Raw genomic sequence first — 16,763 nt, 5'->3', positions numbered from 1 at the left:
TGTCCTTTCTCATCCCACCAGGTGCCCTCCAGGTTATCTGGGTTACCTCAAGTAGGATGCGGGTAGCAGGCATCTCTCTTCACCCCCAAGTCCCCATCCCACGTGGAGTCTCTCAACAGTATAGCCCCTCAGGGTCCCACTGTTACTCGCCCCGTCCGTGCTGCAACCATCCCACTTTGGGCTATGAGTCACCTGCGCTGCCCTGCTCATATCCGCCTCCCCGCGTTCCCATCTTCTGCCACGCCTTCTCCCGGCCACCTCTCCCTTCTGCCTTATAACCTCACTGCTCCACCCTCCCCGGGGCCCACCCCTCTCTTCTCCCTCTGAGTCTTCCACAGATGTTTCCCATCTGCGTCTTTGGTCGTCAGCCACTTCCATGCTTTCCTCCTCCTCCGGTCCTTCCTCTTGTCCTTCAACAACCCTCCCTCTCATCCCCACCAGGTTACACATGTATCCCCAGCAACTGCAGTCTGCGGAATGAATAAGTCAGAACTCTTTAAAAAAACACCCTGAAATTTGAACTCATCTTACTATAATTAATGCAGTGTGAGAAAAGTCAGGGCTTTGATTACCTTCTAGTGGCATGACTGTGTTACATGCTGAGTGGTAATTTGGTACATGTTTTGCCAAGTGTAAGTCTCTGAAGCCTGTATATTAGAGGAATAAGTGTATCTTTACAGTAAAAAGCTGAATGTTATATGTAAGAAAAATGAGCTTATCAGTTGGTTCTAGACATGCAACCACCTAACCCATAGCAAAGGAGAAAATGAGACAGTAATAACATGTTACCAGAGTATAGAGAAAAAGGCATACTGTATTGGTACAAAAGTTGTTGTTCTTATAATTATTTATAGCTCACTTTTTCTCCAAAATTGGGAGTCAAAGTAGCTTACAATTTAAAAGCATAGTATAATTAAAAACATACAAAAGTGACCATTAAAATAGAATTAAACTATTACAGTATTAAAACTGATTAGTTGTTAAAAAGATAAAAGCACTTTAAAATTATACACTTTAAAACAGTAGAACACTTGCAGGCTGGTAGGGGAGTCAGCAATGGTTAGCAATCAGTCACTAAGGGACAAAACAGACCGCCCCAAAGGAGCGGCTCCATGCTACCCCTTTCAGCACCAGATTGAGGCCACAGCAACTGCACACCGCAGCCCCAAACAGCAAAATGCTGCTCCTTTTAGAGCTGGAAAAAAGGCACCCTTGCCGCCACTGCGGCACTTTCTGAACACTGCTCCAAATGAGTGCCATGACAGTGCCCACTGTGCAGTCAGAGGGGTGGCATAACACCAATGTAGAGGCATCATCGGTGCATTCGTCATCCAAGCTGGTCTGTTTAGCCCCATGATGACTTTGCATAGGTAGCTAGAAAGATCTCATTTCTGAGTGGACGGGAGAACCTTTGTTGTCATTAACAGGGATTAGTTGGACCCATCTCTGATTGGACAGATAGATGCTGGAGATAAAACTTCCCTTTCAAGAGATGAAGCTAAATTTTTGTTTTTTTTACATAATCTTCAATATGGTCTCATCTTAATGGCTTTGACAGCCTTCATGTTCTGCTTTGCATCCTAACTAGTAAATATTCTTAAATTGCTTGTAAAGGAGAGAGAGAAAAAACCTTACCCCTTAGTCTCATCCACAGTAAAGTTGAGTCAGGATTGACTCGAAGGTGGTTAGCATCAATAACTATACTTCTGTTATAGCACTATATAATGGATGCTGCAGTGGGTTGTAATGCCTGTGGAGTACAGTTTTCCATGGATACCTGTTGTGAGAAGTACTGTTTCCTCTGCATATGAAATATGAGTTAGGAGGCCCCAGTATTACGTAAAATACAAGATTCCTTACATGAAAAGCCTTTATGAAATCCTATATAATGCCTCAACAGATTATATAAAATTATAAGCTAGCCAATGAGATAGATTGTACAGTTCTTGCAGAACGCACTGTTTTTGGTTGGTGTACCTGTAAAGCACCATGTAAATTGATGGCTCTATATAAATAAATCATCATCACCATTATCATCATCAATGCTCTTTCCCCAGTGTGCAAAGGAATCTCGCAGCACCTTTGAAACTAAGGCGGTGTACAGACCGTCACTTTGCGGCGGTCTGCCGCCGCCGCCAGTAGGTCCGCGGGGGAGCCGGAGCCTTCACACGGCCCGACTCCCGCGCGGACCGGAAAAGGAGCCCCAAAAATGGGGCGCCTTTTCCCGCGCGTTTGCGACGTAGCGAGGCGCCAGGGGCGCGCTCGCTACGTCACAAGCGGCGCGATGCGTACGGACGCCCAGCGTCCGATACGCAAAGATGGCGCCGGCCATGTAGAAGGGCCGGCGCCATCTTGTACGGACAGAGTCCGTACTAGGCCCAGGGGCGTCTAGAAGAGACGCCCCCTTTTTAAAATGGGACGTCCGGAGGACGTCCCAAATGGCAGTGCAGAAAGCACCCATCTGTGCAAAAGAAGTCATAGCATGAGCTTTCATAGTCATAGTCTTCTTCCTTGAATATATGGAAATCCCTTTGTATTCTGGTACTCTTCTCCAAATGTGTGGTGGTGAGGGGTGTGTGTGGATGTGTATGAAAGTCTATTCATAATAAAATAGTTTAAATGATTACTAAAATGCCTGCTTATTCCTCCTTAATAAAAATCCTGAAGAGTGCTTAAATGAAGTGTTGGTGCTAAATCTGCTCTTTGGAGTACATTGTTGATCACAAGCTGGGAGGTCAAATAACCACAAAGTGATGAGAGGGACCAAACAAGAAAGAACCACATTCTAAAGAAGGTAGGGAACTACACCTGTTTCATCTGGTTGCATGCAACCATTTATCTTTCAGCAAAACCAGACTTGCCAACTGGAGCAGACTTGCCAACTGGTTCTACCATTATGCAGAGTCGTTTGATGTGGAGGGAATTACCAAACTTTACAAGTATCTTCCAATTTGGGAAGGGAAAGAATGTAAGATTTTAGAAATCCAAATGGGAGGAAAGGAAAATATCCCTTGAAGGTAAACGTTATTGAATTTAACAGTACTTTTGATTAGACATGTATAGGACAGCAGTGTTAATCTCCAATTTCCCTCTCCCCCCAAAATTAATATGGGTTTCTTGATAAGCCTTTGGGTTCGCTTTCAACAAAAGCACATTTGGCTTTTTATAAGGTATTCTATGTTACCACACTGCAAAAAAGAAAGAAGGGGGGAAGGAAGGGGGGAAATAGTTCATTTTGACAGGAGTGAAACACTTTCACAATACTCAATCTCCTTTTGAGTCAGACCTTGTTCATGGGACTTTTATATACTAAGGGTTTCATCATTTTTATTGTATACTACCTTAAGAGTTTTACTGAACAGCAGACTAGTCATTCTTTCCATAAAAAATGAAAATAAAAAAATCCTGCTTCATCAGTCAGCATTTCTGAAAATTTCTGTTTACTAAAAAATTTAAAACATGTGTGGAACATTAAAAACTTGAGACGTGATGAAGCCTTCAAAGTTTTATCCTGCTTACCACATTCAGTTTACCCTTCAAATGTCTTTTATCTATTTTTTTAAAGAATGGGAGGAAAAGTGTCCCAATCCTGCGTAAGCACAGAACCATCATAATCTACAAGCCATTTTACTGGAGATGAAAGAGTTTGAAGGACTTTTAAGGATTTGTCATAGCAGGCAAACAGATGTCATCTTTGTTATGTGTTGAATTCACATGCATTATGCATTGTTGATGCATTTTGAACAGATTTGCCAGATGTTAGGATTTCACCAGGACAGCTGAGGGTGAATCCCAATTTTTCTTCTATGGCATTTGATATCTGCTTTAAAAAGTATGTATGCCATATAAAAGTAAGTTTTAAGATACACATATGCTTTAAGGAGAAATACTGCCCAGCCCATTTCTACTAATTTGCTTATTGTTCTTTCTAATAGTGAACTGGTGTGGAATTACAAAAGAAAGGTTTTGGGGTTCCTATTACAGATATTCATTTCAGTGAATGTGCTGAAACCAGGGATACATATGCTCAGGGCTACTCCTGAGCATGCTAAAATGAATAGGGAAGGTCTTGTCCATGTAGGTGCTCTGTGTGTATAGCTCAGACTATACATGCGATTCTAGACAAAGAACAATTGGTCCAGATCTTTTATCAGATCAGTGAATTCAATTGCATATTATAAATCCATGGGATGTAATTCATTCATTTGTTCATTCGTTCAGAGAATGTATTACTCACTTTTCTGCCTACTGGTAGAAAACATAACAGTGTTCAAGTTAAAACAACAATATGCTAATATATTGAAATCACAGCAAACAAAAACAAAACAACTTTGCTGCCAGTCCAAATTTCAGGAGTGACAGATTCAGATAACCTCTGACATTTCACAGATAAAAACCAGGACACATGTGGCCATGCAACACCAGAGTTTGGTCAACAAGCCAAAAAGCTATCAGTGAAGATCATACAAGCTAGGGGTGGTGGAGCAGTTTCCTTTTGCCTGAGGATACATCCCACTTTTTTCACTAGTTTTAAAAGGCCCCAACTTCACCCCCTTCTCTTACTATCCCCCCTTTGCTCTCAGCTTCTTTAAATTGCTGCAAATGGAGTTCAAAGCACAGAGGTAGTTTGCACCCAGAGAGGAGAGGAGAAAGCAGGACCTTGCCCTTCCCAGTAGGCTCAAGCAAAAGCAAACTGCTGCAGATTCTCTTAGCTCTTGAGATCTTCCTTATGAATATCTTTTCCCATCTTAACCACAATCTGATATTGCTTGGCCATATCTGTCCTGGTTTTCTTCTGTGAAATACTGGAGGATTAAGGGCAATGTATTTGATGTGCACTGATGTGCCCAAGAGGAAAGCGAAATACATAGAACAATTGCAGAAAAATTACTAGGTAATGACAGATACAGTTTTCCTTTGAACATCCTAATAAGATCTGGCTTCACTTGGCTTCATGATGGATCTCTGAGAGAAGAGGAATAGGAAGTTTGGTGGGCTCAGAGGCAGTGATCTCCTTTCATCTATTCATTCAGTTTCCATGATTATGAGGGTGGTGGGTCATTCAGAGGGCCCAAGTGATATAGTTGTATCTGCTCAGGCATATAAAGCATGGTAGTGATGTAAACGATCTGTGAAATCATTGACTTCCTCTGTTTATAGTGGCACATCAGTATCATTGGCAGCACCAGATGGCTAACATTAGGCAAATTAGAAGTATCACCTTAGAAAAAGACTAGGAGATGGCTGCCAATTGGAAGAGATAGATGCATCCTTTAAGGTAGCCTAGTGCCTTTGGGTGCACTGCATAACAATGGGGCCATAACTAAAATTGAAGAAAGAGTCTACTGCCAGTTGGCTTTTATACATGGAATGGGAGGGACACCATTTTGTTTTCCATCTGAGATGGCAAAATATTTTGGACCACCCCTATGGCACAGTCCCTGATGGGTAGATATGGTCACAATTCCCATATGGTTCATACCCATTTCCCAGGACTGCTCTGTATTTCTAGGTGAAGAGCTGCTGTGCTCTAGGGAATCCTGAAGCAAAATCCACATCTCATTACTTTATGGACCCGTCAAGCGTTTCTTTCCTGCTTTCATGTCTCTCCTTCTTTTAAGATAATGAAATTAGAAAAAGTTATTTTTATCCTTTTTTAAATCCCACAGTTGCTATTACTTTCTGATATGTGAGAGCTGAAATTTACCCCATTTAAGAGAATAATGAAAAAACCAATTGGTTCCAAATGACTCAAACGAAGAGAGAGCCAAGCCAAAGGTGACAGGGGAGAACTAAATTGCTACATTCAACTCAGCTCCAGTGTGTCTTCCAGTCAACGTGAAATTCTCATTGACATGTGGAATTATGCTCCTTACCTACTGGAGATTTCCATGTTGCCTTTGATAACCTGATGAACTCCCCACTCTTGGATTTCTATACAAGCAGTATCCTTTTTATTCCAATTGTACTTTTCCTGTTTCTCTACAAGAGCTCCATGAATATTTGAAATTGCATTTTTGTTTTTCCAAATTGTTTATTCAATCAAGCGACCCACTCCATTCAAATCTTAGCAGGAGTTGGCTAGTCTTGCTGACAACATCTTGGCCTGAGTGACATAGGTTTCATTCCACATCCAGCCACCTCATAGTTTCATATGTATAACTAACACTTTCAACCTCAGTTCTTGATAGATAAAATTAAAAGTACAGGGACATTTAAGGAGAGCACAAACCCAACATGAAAGCAAAGTGGTACAGTGGACCATTTCCATCTGTGGAGAGTTTGGTTACACCACCACCTTCCACAAATAAAGAAAAAGCATGTTGTCATGCCCCCATATTATTCAGTGGGTAGTGACATGTGCTCATCTGCATCAGTGCATCTGCATGAACATGTCACCATTGAATAATATGAGTCATGGCAAATCTGTGGATTGTTGGCTCACCAATATGGCAGGCCCATCATATAAGAAAAGTGTGGGAGGGGGAGGAAGAGACTGAGAATAGTTAATAGCCAGATTTTCTTGTATCTTACTTGGAAAATAGTATTCCATTGGAAAATATTTCCTAATAACTGCATTTCAGGGCTCTTTTGGCCAGTGTGATTCATGAATATTTTTACAAATATATGAATTATACATCATTTTAACTAGCTATTTCAGTCAATGCAGAAAATCTTTTGTGTCCCTTTTGAAGATCGTATCATAGAGCTCAGCTGAAATTTAGGCCTACAGAGCTAAGAACATTTGAGCATTCCAAGTGATGTTGTTGTTGTATGCCTTCAAGTCATTACCAACATATGGTGACCCTACATTCGGCCCTATCCTTCACTGTCAGGGTGTTGTTCTATTTATTTATTTTTTTCATTTATATACTGCCATTTTCCCAATAATGGTACTCAAGAAGACTTACACATTTTTAAAGCCAGTATAAAAAGTTTAGAAATACTGTGTGTGTGTGTGTGTGTGTGTGTACAGCCTTAATACCCAAAAGGCACCAGATCCCTTTGAACTTGGAAGCTAAGCAGGATCAGCCCTCGTTAGTACATGGATGGGAGATCACCAACAAATACCAGAAGCTGTAGATGATATTTCAGAGGAAGAAACTGGCAAAATCACCTCTCAGTATTCCTTGCCTAAGAAAATGCTTTTAATATCAATGGAGTTGCCATAAATTGACAGGCAACATGAAGACACACACACACACATAGATTAAACAATCTATAGAGTGAAAAACATTTAAAATTCATTAAATGAGTATGTAGAAACATTTTTAAAAACCAGCACAACACCCCCTTAAACACCCATCACAGTCAATTTCTATAAGTCTGAGGGAAATAGAAAGTTTTTACTTGCCAACAGGAGAAGAACAAAAAAAACAGACATCCTAGCCTCCTCAGTGAGAAAATTTCAAAGTCTAGGAGCAGCCACCAAGGTGATCCTCTCCCTTGTTCCTATCAAAAGAGCCTGAGAAGGTAGTGACGGAGATGAGAAGGTGGTAATGGAGAGAGAGCTCTATGGGCTCATATAGAAAGATGTGGTCCTTCAAATAGTCTGAACACAAGCCATGTATGGCTTTGTAGGTCATACCAGCACTTCGAACTGTGCCCAGAAATTGACCCTCAGCCAGTTGCAGCACAGGAGTTGTATGATCCCTGTACCCAACCCCAGTTAACAGTGGCTGCAACAATTATCCAAGCTCAAGACATTTTGATGTCTAAAGTAAAGGTACCCCCATTCCAATTACAGAATCTGTCTGAAGAGGTAACTGAATCTTACCTTGACATGGATAATGAGAAGGCATCCACCACTTCACCCATGGACATCAAGTTAGTTTACGGTCCTGATCTGGCCTTTCCTGATCTGGCCTTTCCCAAAAAAGCAAGTCCTTTTTGCACCATGGAAAGGGCATAATAGCTGCAGTGCCACAGCTTTAAGGTGCTCTTTTGGCACTGTGTCATGTGAACGCAGCACCAGGAGTGCTGTGATGCCATGCACCATGTGGAGCAGCACACAGCATCATGCCACCCTGGGGGTGGAGTTGGGGTGTGTGTCATGTGTACACCTCACCCTGACCCCACCCCCAGGCCAGCCTTTATGGCTGATGTGCACAGACCCTCAGTTATAATCAAATCAAAATGTTCTCTTTCACTTACTGTCTCTACCTGTTCCTAGCTCTTAAAGAATCACAGAGTTAGAAAGGACTCCATTGGTCATTGGGTCAAATCTCCTGTTCAGTGCAGGTCTTCCATCTAAAGCATCCCTAACAGATAGCTGTCCAGGCTCGTTTTGAAGACATCCAAAGAAGAAGAACCTAGCTCTTCTCCCAAACTGTTCTTACTATCAAGAAATTTCTTCTAACATTCAATTGAAATCTATCCTCTTGTACCTTATCATTCTCTCTTCACAACTGGTTTTACTTCATCTTATCATCTCAAGACTTAATGCATTCCTGCTTCTATCCCTGTCTATTTCTACTTCCCCTAACCATTTAACAGACAAGCCTCTGGTTGTGTATTCTTTCCTCCTACAACACCTCCCCCTAGCATTCCAAAAGCTGTGATTATCTGAGGTTTGCCAAGCTCTTCTCTTCATGGATAGAGAGGCTCACATTCTCAATGTAGGGACCATGTGTCTCTGTGTAGAGTGCATGGAGAAACCTTACATTCCTATTGAGTGCTCTGAAATATGCAAGCCCAGGATCAGCCAAATAATTTTGATGCCTATGGTGAAGGACATGATGTTTTCCACCCCACTCAACCCTCACTTTATACCACCTATTGAAGCTGTCTGAACTGGCAATTGAATCTAAATGTGGTCAATGGGACATAATCCACCACTTCACCCATGGGAATGAAGTTATCTTATGGAGCCTAGAAGGCAACGTGCAGCTCTTTCTTCTAACAGAGAGAGACAGTCATCTTTAAATATCTGAAGGAGAGGTATATGATGAAATATCTGACAGGTAGATCAAACTTGTTTTCTGTTGTTCTAGATTGTAGGACCCAGATTCAAAAGATGAGAAAGGAGATATCTATTAGGAAGAACAGCAAGAACAGTTTGGTGAATTCTCTTTCACTGTAGGTTTTTAAACAGAGGTTGTCAGAAAAGCTATAGCTATGGATTCTTGCACGGACATAGAGTCGGACTAGTTGACTTTTGGGGTCTTTTCCAACTCTATGTCTGCCAACACTCCCCCAATACACTGAGGTGACTGCACCACTCTGTCCAATGAAAGGGGCAGCTCTTTGACAGCCCTCCTTCAAAAAACACCACACCTATCAAAATTAATGTTATTTTGCCAGTTTTTTTTTTAAAGCCAAAGAAGAGTAATGTAGCTGCAATGCTAGAGGCCCAAATGCTTAGTGCTCTGTTCTGTAACACCCCTAATAGCATTTTTGGATCTTGTATCATTACCATTTATAGAAGCTAGGCACTAAGCTGATTGACTTAACCCACCAGTGCCAACAACACTTCTGCACAATGAAGAGCATGATATTACATAGCACAACTGCAGACAATGTTTAACAGCTCTGGTCACAAAATGAAAACATCGCTCTGAGTTCTTCTTTAGGAAACTTCCAGTTGTCATAACAACCTCGACTGCAGCTCCTCTCCTATTGCTATGGGAGTTTTCATTTGCTTATGACACTATTCCCAGGAAAACAAAGCTGTTTTGAAAAATTAAACATAAGCCCAGTTCAAGGGAATGGACAAATCCCTCCCAGCCCCCATGCCACTTTGAAATACAATGCTATTTATTTTCCTTTCACCATAAAATGGAGCCCCCATTTTAAAATCTCTGCTGTAAGCCACACTGAATCAATTAATCTCTACAGGAGGAGATGCTTCTCATTCTGTCTTTAGGTGGCCAGAAAAATCCCTCTAAAATATTATGTTGGCACCTCAATAAGCTTCAATTACCCTTTGCCTTAAAAAAAAATCTTGTTATGCACTCTGTCATATTGTTGAATGTGTAATTCAGTAGAAGTGCCCCTAGAATACATCAACCTCAGACCTCCAAGGTATCAAGCTATGCACCTGAATGCCAATTTGCCAAAAGAGCTGCCTTCACTCTCTCTTTTTTTTCCAGCACAGGTTTCCAGGGTATCTCACTCCCTAAGAGATTCTGAACTAGCATTTCAAAGAACCTTGACAAGACCTTGTAGATAAAAAGTGCATAAGCACTGAACTCCCTAGACCTCTGTAAATCTGTACAGGATTGCAGCTGCTTGTTCTGTGCAATACAGTTTAGAAAAATCCCCCCTGAGAAAGAGCCTCTGACTAGTTCAGTATCACAAAAATAACAGCCAAAAAGAAGAAGAGGAAGAGGAAAAAGCTGCTGAACATCACAAAAGACTGTATCAAAAGGTGGGGTGGGGATTAATGGTACATAAGAAGAAAAATTACCCGTTCAAAGTTTATCCAAAGCACAGTGAACAGACATATTTTACTAGCAATTAGTAAGATTTTAAGACTCTATAATAAATACTTTCATATGAGACTTTTTTTAAAAACGACATCTTAAGTTTTCTTTACCAATGGACTAAATTGCCCTTGCCCAGTCTATGATTCTAAGCAAGATTATTCTGCTGAAAGCACTAAACTGGATTGGAAAAATGGCAGCATTTTCTGATATGTTGTAGTGAGATTCTCCCAAAATTTTGAATAACCACTTAAATGTCAGCTTTCAAAGTATTTCCAACACTCATTGCCAGGGACACAGCAACAGATATAATACAGAGGGGTTGCTTCCAGAAAGGAAAAAAAGTGACTGGAAGCACCAAGAGTTTCCAGGGGGTTTCTTTTGTTTTGTTTTAATTGTAATTGCTTGTTTGTGAGTTGCATCTCTTCCTTGAAATATGCTGAGTTTTCCCTCCTTCATTCCTCCCTTGTGTCCTTTCTCCTCACACTAATCATATCATATCCAATCTCATACAATATTTCAAAAATTAATTTCGTGAATTTTCAACAAGCCTTTTTATAATTTTTCAGGAGTTAGAGTCAAAGTGCGAAAGTGCATTAGCAATATTACACTTGATAAACACTACTATCATTTTAGTGCTAACATTCTTCTTTCCCTTGTTTGATCACTGTTGAATCTGTTTCCTGGAAACAATAGCTGTGTTTACTGATGGTGATCATTTTTAATGCTTCTGAGAGAGTACAGACACACACACTAGAAGAGATACACTTCATTTTGGAAATAGTGGATTAATTTAAACAGATCTGGTATATGGGAATAAGAAGTCCTCGATAATGCTGAGAGCTCCCAGGAAATACTTCAGGATGGAGTAAACATCTTGTGGAGCTCCAAAATAAAACAGAATAGCACAGGTACAAAACCCAAGACTTCCAGGGGGAAATATACATCTGGAGTGGGTCAGAGAGAAAGAGAAAGGAGCCAAAGCAGAACAAATGATGAAACATTTCTCCTTGTATCAACCTGCCCATACCCTTAGAGCTGTGGAAGAGAACTGCCTCATTGTTAGTGGCAGCTATTGGCTTCCATGTCAAATAGGTGTGAATCTGCTCTGGGTTTCAGTGTAAACTTTAAATGAGCTATTCAAGATGTTAAACCACTTTTGGGAGCTAGTCTTCAGCATCCTAGATCCAGAGAATCACAGAATCATAGAGTTGGAAGAAACCACAAGACCATTCAGTCCAAACCCGCGCCATTCAGGAATACACCATCAAAGCACCCCTGACAGATGGCCATCCAGCCTCTGTTTAAAAAATCTCCAAAGAAGGAGATTCTGCCAGACAGCTCTTACTGTCAAGATGTTCTTACTAATGTTTAGGTAGAATCTCTTTTCCTGTTGCTTGAATCCATTGCTCTGCATCTTAGTCTCTAGAGCAACAGAAAACAAGCTTGCTCCATCCTCAGTATGACACCTCTCCAAATATCATGCCACGTCTTAACCTTCTCTTCTTCATGCTAAACATACCCAATTCCCCAAGCCGCTCTTCATAGACCATGGTTTCCAGACTTTTCACCATCTTGGTCGCCCTCCTCTAGACACGCTCCAGCATGTTAACATTCTTCTTCAGTTGTGATGCCCAGAACTAAACACAGTATTTCATGTGAAGTCTGATCAAAGCAGAACAGAGTACTGTAATACTATTACTTCTCTAGATCTAGATAGCACTGATGCAGCCTAGAATTCCATTGGCTTTCTTAGCTGCCACATCACATTGCTGACTCATATTCAGCCTTGGACCGTTTCTTTAAAGTTTGGACAAAAATCTAGAGCAGAATCATCCATTGGTTATTCAGAAGAGGGCTTTCTCCATTGTGGTGCCCTGACTCTGGCTTGCTGTCCTCCAAGACATCCACCTGATGCTGACTTTAATGTCATTTCATTACTGCCATGTGTTTACCTGGACATTTATGGGTAGACAATGAATACAATTGGATCTCTGTACTATATTTGTTTCTCTGTGCTGAATGTTACTGATTTTATTGGCTGCATTACACTTCATGATTCTAATAATTACTTATTGTAGTTTATTGTTTTAATATTCTTTCTTGCCCTGGAACATTTATGAATGGTAGAAATATAATAAATAGAAATAAACAAGAGAGAGAGAGAGAGAGAGAGAAAGAGAGATGCTGGTCACTCACAGTAGTGCACTGAGCCAAAGAATGTATATCTGGGTACACATAAACATTTCATTTCAACTGTTCCTGAGCCCTGCTTCAGGGTGGGCCAGAATACATGCCCTAAACAAAATCTGCCATCCTGTTAATGAGTTATGCAGACTTCAGTGCAACTTATATTTGCTTAACTCAATTTTATTGTTGTTGCAAAGGTCAGAATCCTCTACTAGCTGCAAAACAAAGAACCCTCCTCCACCACAAAAAAAAAAAACCATCTTTTAGCTGCTGCAGCCCCTACAACACAGCCATTTACTGATCAATAGAGCATGGGAGAGGGGAGAGGGCAAAGTCCTTATGACTAACATAGCATTGAGATCAACCTTTGGGACCTCCAGAAAACCCCTGGGAGATCTCAGATAATGCCTGTAGCTATGCATACAGCTATAGGAACATAGCTAGATACTTTTTCACACCTACACATCAACCAGAAATGGATTTATTGGGTGTTCAGAAGCAGCAAAAAAGGTGAAGGGAATTGGAGGGGAGGATATAAGTCCTAGTTCTGCCTGTGTGGAATTTTATAATACATCTCCCAATGCAGGAACTCAGTCATCCTTTTCTAAGGCTTGGTGAATTCCTCTCTCATTACTGGAGTGTCTCCCAGCCCCACCACAGCAATGGAATGGAGAACATGAGCACAATCAGGACATGGCACAACCATAGCATGACCTTCTCTCTTATCTGATTTTTTTTTTCCTTACTTAGTGCAAATTGATTCACATCACTGTGGATGTGCTCATAGTTCAACAGACAAGAACATATCATATGCTTGTTTTGATCAATGCAAAGCCACAGCCATCATCAGCCCCTCAGGGGTGAGTAAGGGGCAAGATAATGTGTGTACTATGGATTCAATTGATTGGTATGACTAATTAAAATGATGCAGATCTGCTATTGATCCAATTTTGGCGGCTATGTGTAACTAGGAGCTGTAAAGCGTGGCAGCTGGATCAGGCATGTACAGTATGTTGCAAGGAAACTAGCTTTTTTGCCTGGGTAAAATAAAAAGGGGAAGGGGCTTCTCCTTTAATGCTAATAGGTTACATTCAGATGCCTAAAAAGTACATTGACCTGTTGTCCAAAGGATCTCTACCACACATCAAGTCAGAGAGTGGAGCACATGGGAGATCTCAAAAGCAAGAAGGGCCTAGGGAGATGGCTGAAGACCTGCCATGTTGCAGTGCTGCTGCGCATCTATATGCCACCAAAGCAATCAGCGACATGGAGAGACGACACTTGGGTGCACTGGCCATGGACAGCTATTCCAAACCATGCAGTTCCAGTGAGGACAGTTTTGAGTTTCAAAGTGGCCCAGGGTCAGAGACTAAAAGCTTTGTTAAAAGCAAAAATAAGGATGAAGGCTATCAATCCCATCGATTAAAACACAGCCAGAAGTGGGGTGAAAAAATCCATTGTCTGGAGCACTCTTCACTCTACCCAGGGAGAGCAAGCGATGCTGGCCAGAAGCTGCAGCATCAGAAGAAGGTGCAGAATCGGAGCAGTTCCTCCACCTCTGATTTGAGTGTCCTCAGCCAAGGTTCCTCAAGCTCCTTGTCTGTCGTAGAGGAGAAAATCGAAGCCAAACTCAAGTTCTCACAGTTCCTGAATGAAGTTACTTTCCGTGTCCTAGACCCTACAAGCGTGAAAGCCTTCCGAGCTGCTAAACTGAAGAGCAGCCTTGGCTCTGGAGGGAGAAGCCTTGATGATTTACGTCTCCGGAAGAAGTCCCCTGAGGGCTGGAAGGCTGAGAATATGGTCCGAAAATCACACCGAGAGTCAGACCTGGAGAGCTTGAGAAGTGATAATGTTATGGCTGGAGCAAGGATACGGAAGCTGGAGAAGTCTTTGTCTCTGGATGCAGGCCCTTCCTTTGGGCGATACGGGAATGGAATCTCATGTCAAGTAAGACCTATCCTGCCTGGAGAAACCATCATTTTGCAAAGCAATGAAATGCCTGTTAGAAAATCAGCTTCCTTGCCTCGGAGTACAAGCATGGTGAGCAAATTATAACTACATCTATTAGAATGTTTATTCTTGCTTTGGGGTAGATTAAGATGAATGGGAAATAAGACCCCTGACTCTGGGTAATAAAATTTGGAGAAACATTTCACCAAATGCTCTCCAAGTGGTGGGAATTTCCATTAGCAGTGGCAATGGCATAGTTTCTTTCTTTTTCCTAACAGTTTTTTTTTTTACTGAGAACCATTTTACCTATTCTATGCTACCCAGAGTTTGATACATAAGGTCTGAAAATTAATATGCTAATGTTAAACATTAGTAATTGGAAGGTTAATTCATTGTCACTAACACTGAGACATGACATCAGTTATTGTTTATTAACATTGCTTGAACCATTAGTTTCTGGAATAGATCATAGAATTTGCAGGAAATGATATGGAGACTGTCATCATTGACTCCTAGGGACACATTTTGTTATTCGTTCCTTTCAAAGAAATCATTTTAAAGTTGTCTCTTCCCAGTCTGGAATTATCTTCCAGATGGCTTACAAGCCCATACTATGATAGTTGCTGGGAGATGGTGCAGTTCCAACACTAGTGAAAATTTCTGCCCTGCCAAGATAGAGGATTCTTAGCTCACTGTTCATCTTCTGCTCTAAAGACTAGATTGAGGTATATAACAGAAGGAATATACATTAGAGAACTAAAAAAATTTCTATTGAGTCAACTGGGGGAAAAAATGACTTAGTAGAAGAAGATGCAGCCTTCCTATATGCACTTACCTCAGAGCAAGCTTCATTGGATCAATGAGACTTAACTCCGAGTAGAGATGGAAGAGGGTATGAGTTTTGGCAGCTGATTCTTTGCAACTGATTCTTGGTTCCAAACTAATAGTTCCAGCCTTATAAAACTCTTCACAGCATGGCTTACTAAAACAAGCCTAGAGAGGAAGATTTGCGGGGGGGGGGGGGGGTGTTCAGGGAATTATCTAAGTGCCCAGGACTCTGTGAGCAATAAGTGATACAAGGGGCTTTGTTGCCTCTTAACTCCAAACAATAATATACAAAACTAGAATATACTAGGATATATAACATCAATAAAAACTGGAGAAGAACTGAAGACTCACAAACCTCCTCCACTTCCCACAAAGAAATACTACAACAATTTCCATGCTGTGCAATAGATGGAAATAGATGGTGTAGCAGCCTTCAGGCCTAAGGTTCCTGACATGAAAGGGCTTCAAGAGGACCTTCTACTGTGAAAGCAAATTATCCTGCACAATACACAAACACATTATATTCCTCCACTCTTGGCAAGACCTCACCATCTTCTTGCAGACAGGACTGAACAAGCTCAACTAGCAGAGATCCATGTGATACATTTCCCTTATGCTTCTTCTCAGGCCTTCTTGTTGTACTGGTTCTGATAAAGGGGAAGCATCTTATCCTTGGCAATCCTTGGCAACCAAAATAAATAAATTGGTTAAACAGCAGGATTAAGTCCAGTGTTAACTGGGCAATCTCTACTGGAAGGAATCTAACAAATTCAAGATTGAATAAGTTAATGCATTTTCCAAACTGGGATCAATCTGAGTTCTGGATCCAGCATCATTCAGGGACAGTGTGGGAAGGGAAGAGTGGGCAGTCAGTGTTGCCACATACAAACCAACGGAAAGTCATTAGGGAAATTGTCCTCTTTTTGCAAAGAAGTGAGATAAAGAAAATTCTCAGAATGTTGCTCAGAAAATCTCTTCTCACAAGTTTCAGCCTATCTCAGCTTGTTTCTCTGAAGTAATGAGTTCAAATCTTCCTACTTCCACAGCTAGCTAGCAGAGTCCTGCATCTTTAGGGACCATAGCTGATAGGAAAAATGCATATTTTACATAGACAAATGTAAAGATTCAGTCACTGGTTTCTGAAGTTAAAAAGAATCCAAGGTTGCATCTACACTGCAAAATTAATGCACTTTGACACTGCATTAACTGCCATGGCTCAGTGCTATGGGACTCTGGGATTTGTAGCTTTCTTTGTAAGAGAGTTCTGGTGCCACAACAAACAACAAATCCCATGATGCCATAGGATGGAACCATGACATTTAAAGCAGTGTCAAACTGTGTTAATTCTGCAGTGTGGTGGCAGCCCAGATA

The sequence above is a fragment of the Sceloporus undulatus genome, chromosome 1, assembly GCF_019175285.1.
Source record: "Sceloporus undulatus isolate JIND9_A2432 ecotype Alabama chromosome 1, SceUnd_v1.1, whole genome shotgun sequence".
In the NCBI taxonomy this organism is placed as follows: Eukaryota; Metazoa; Chordata; class Lepidosauria; order Squamata; family Phrynosomatidae; genus Sceloporus; species Sceloporus undulatus.
This window is presented reverse-complemented; position numbering follows the sequence as displayed.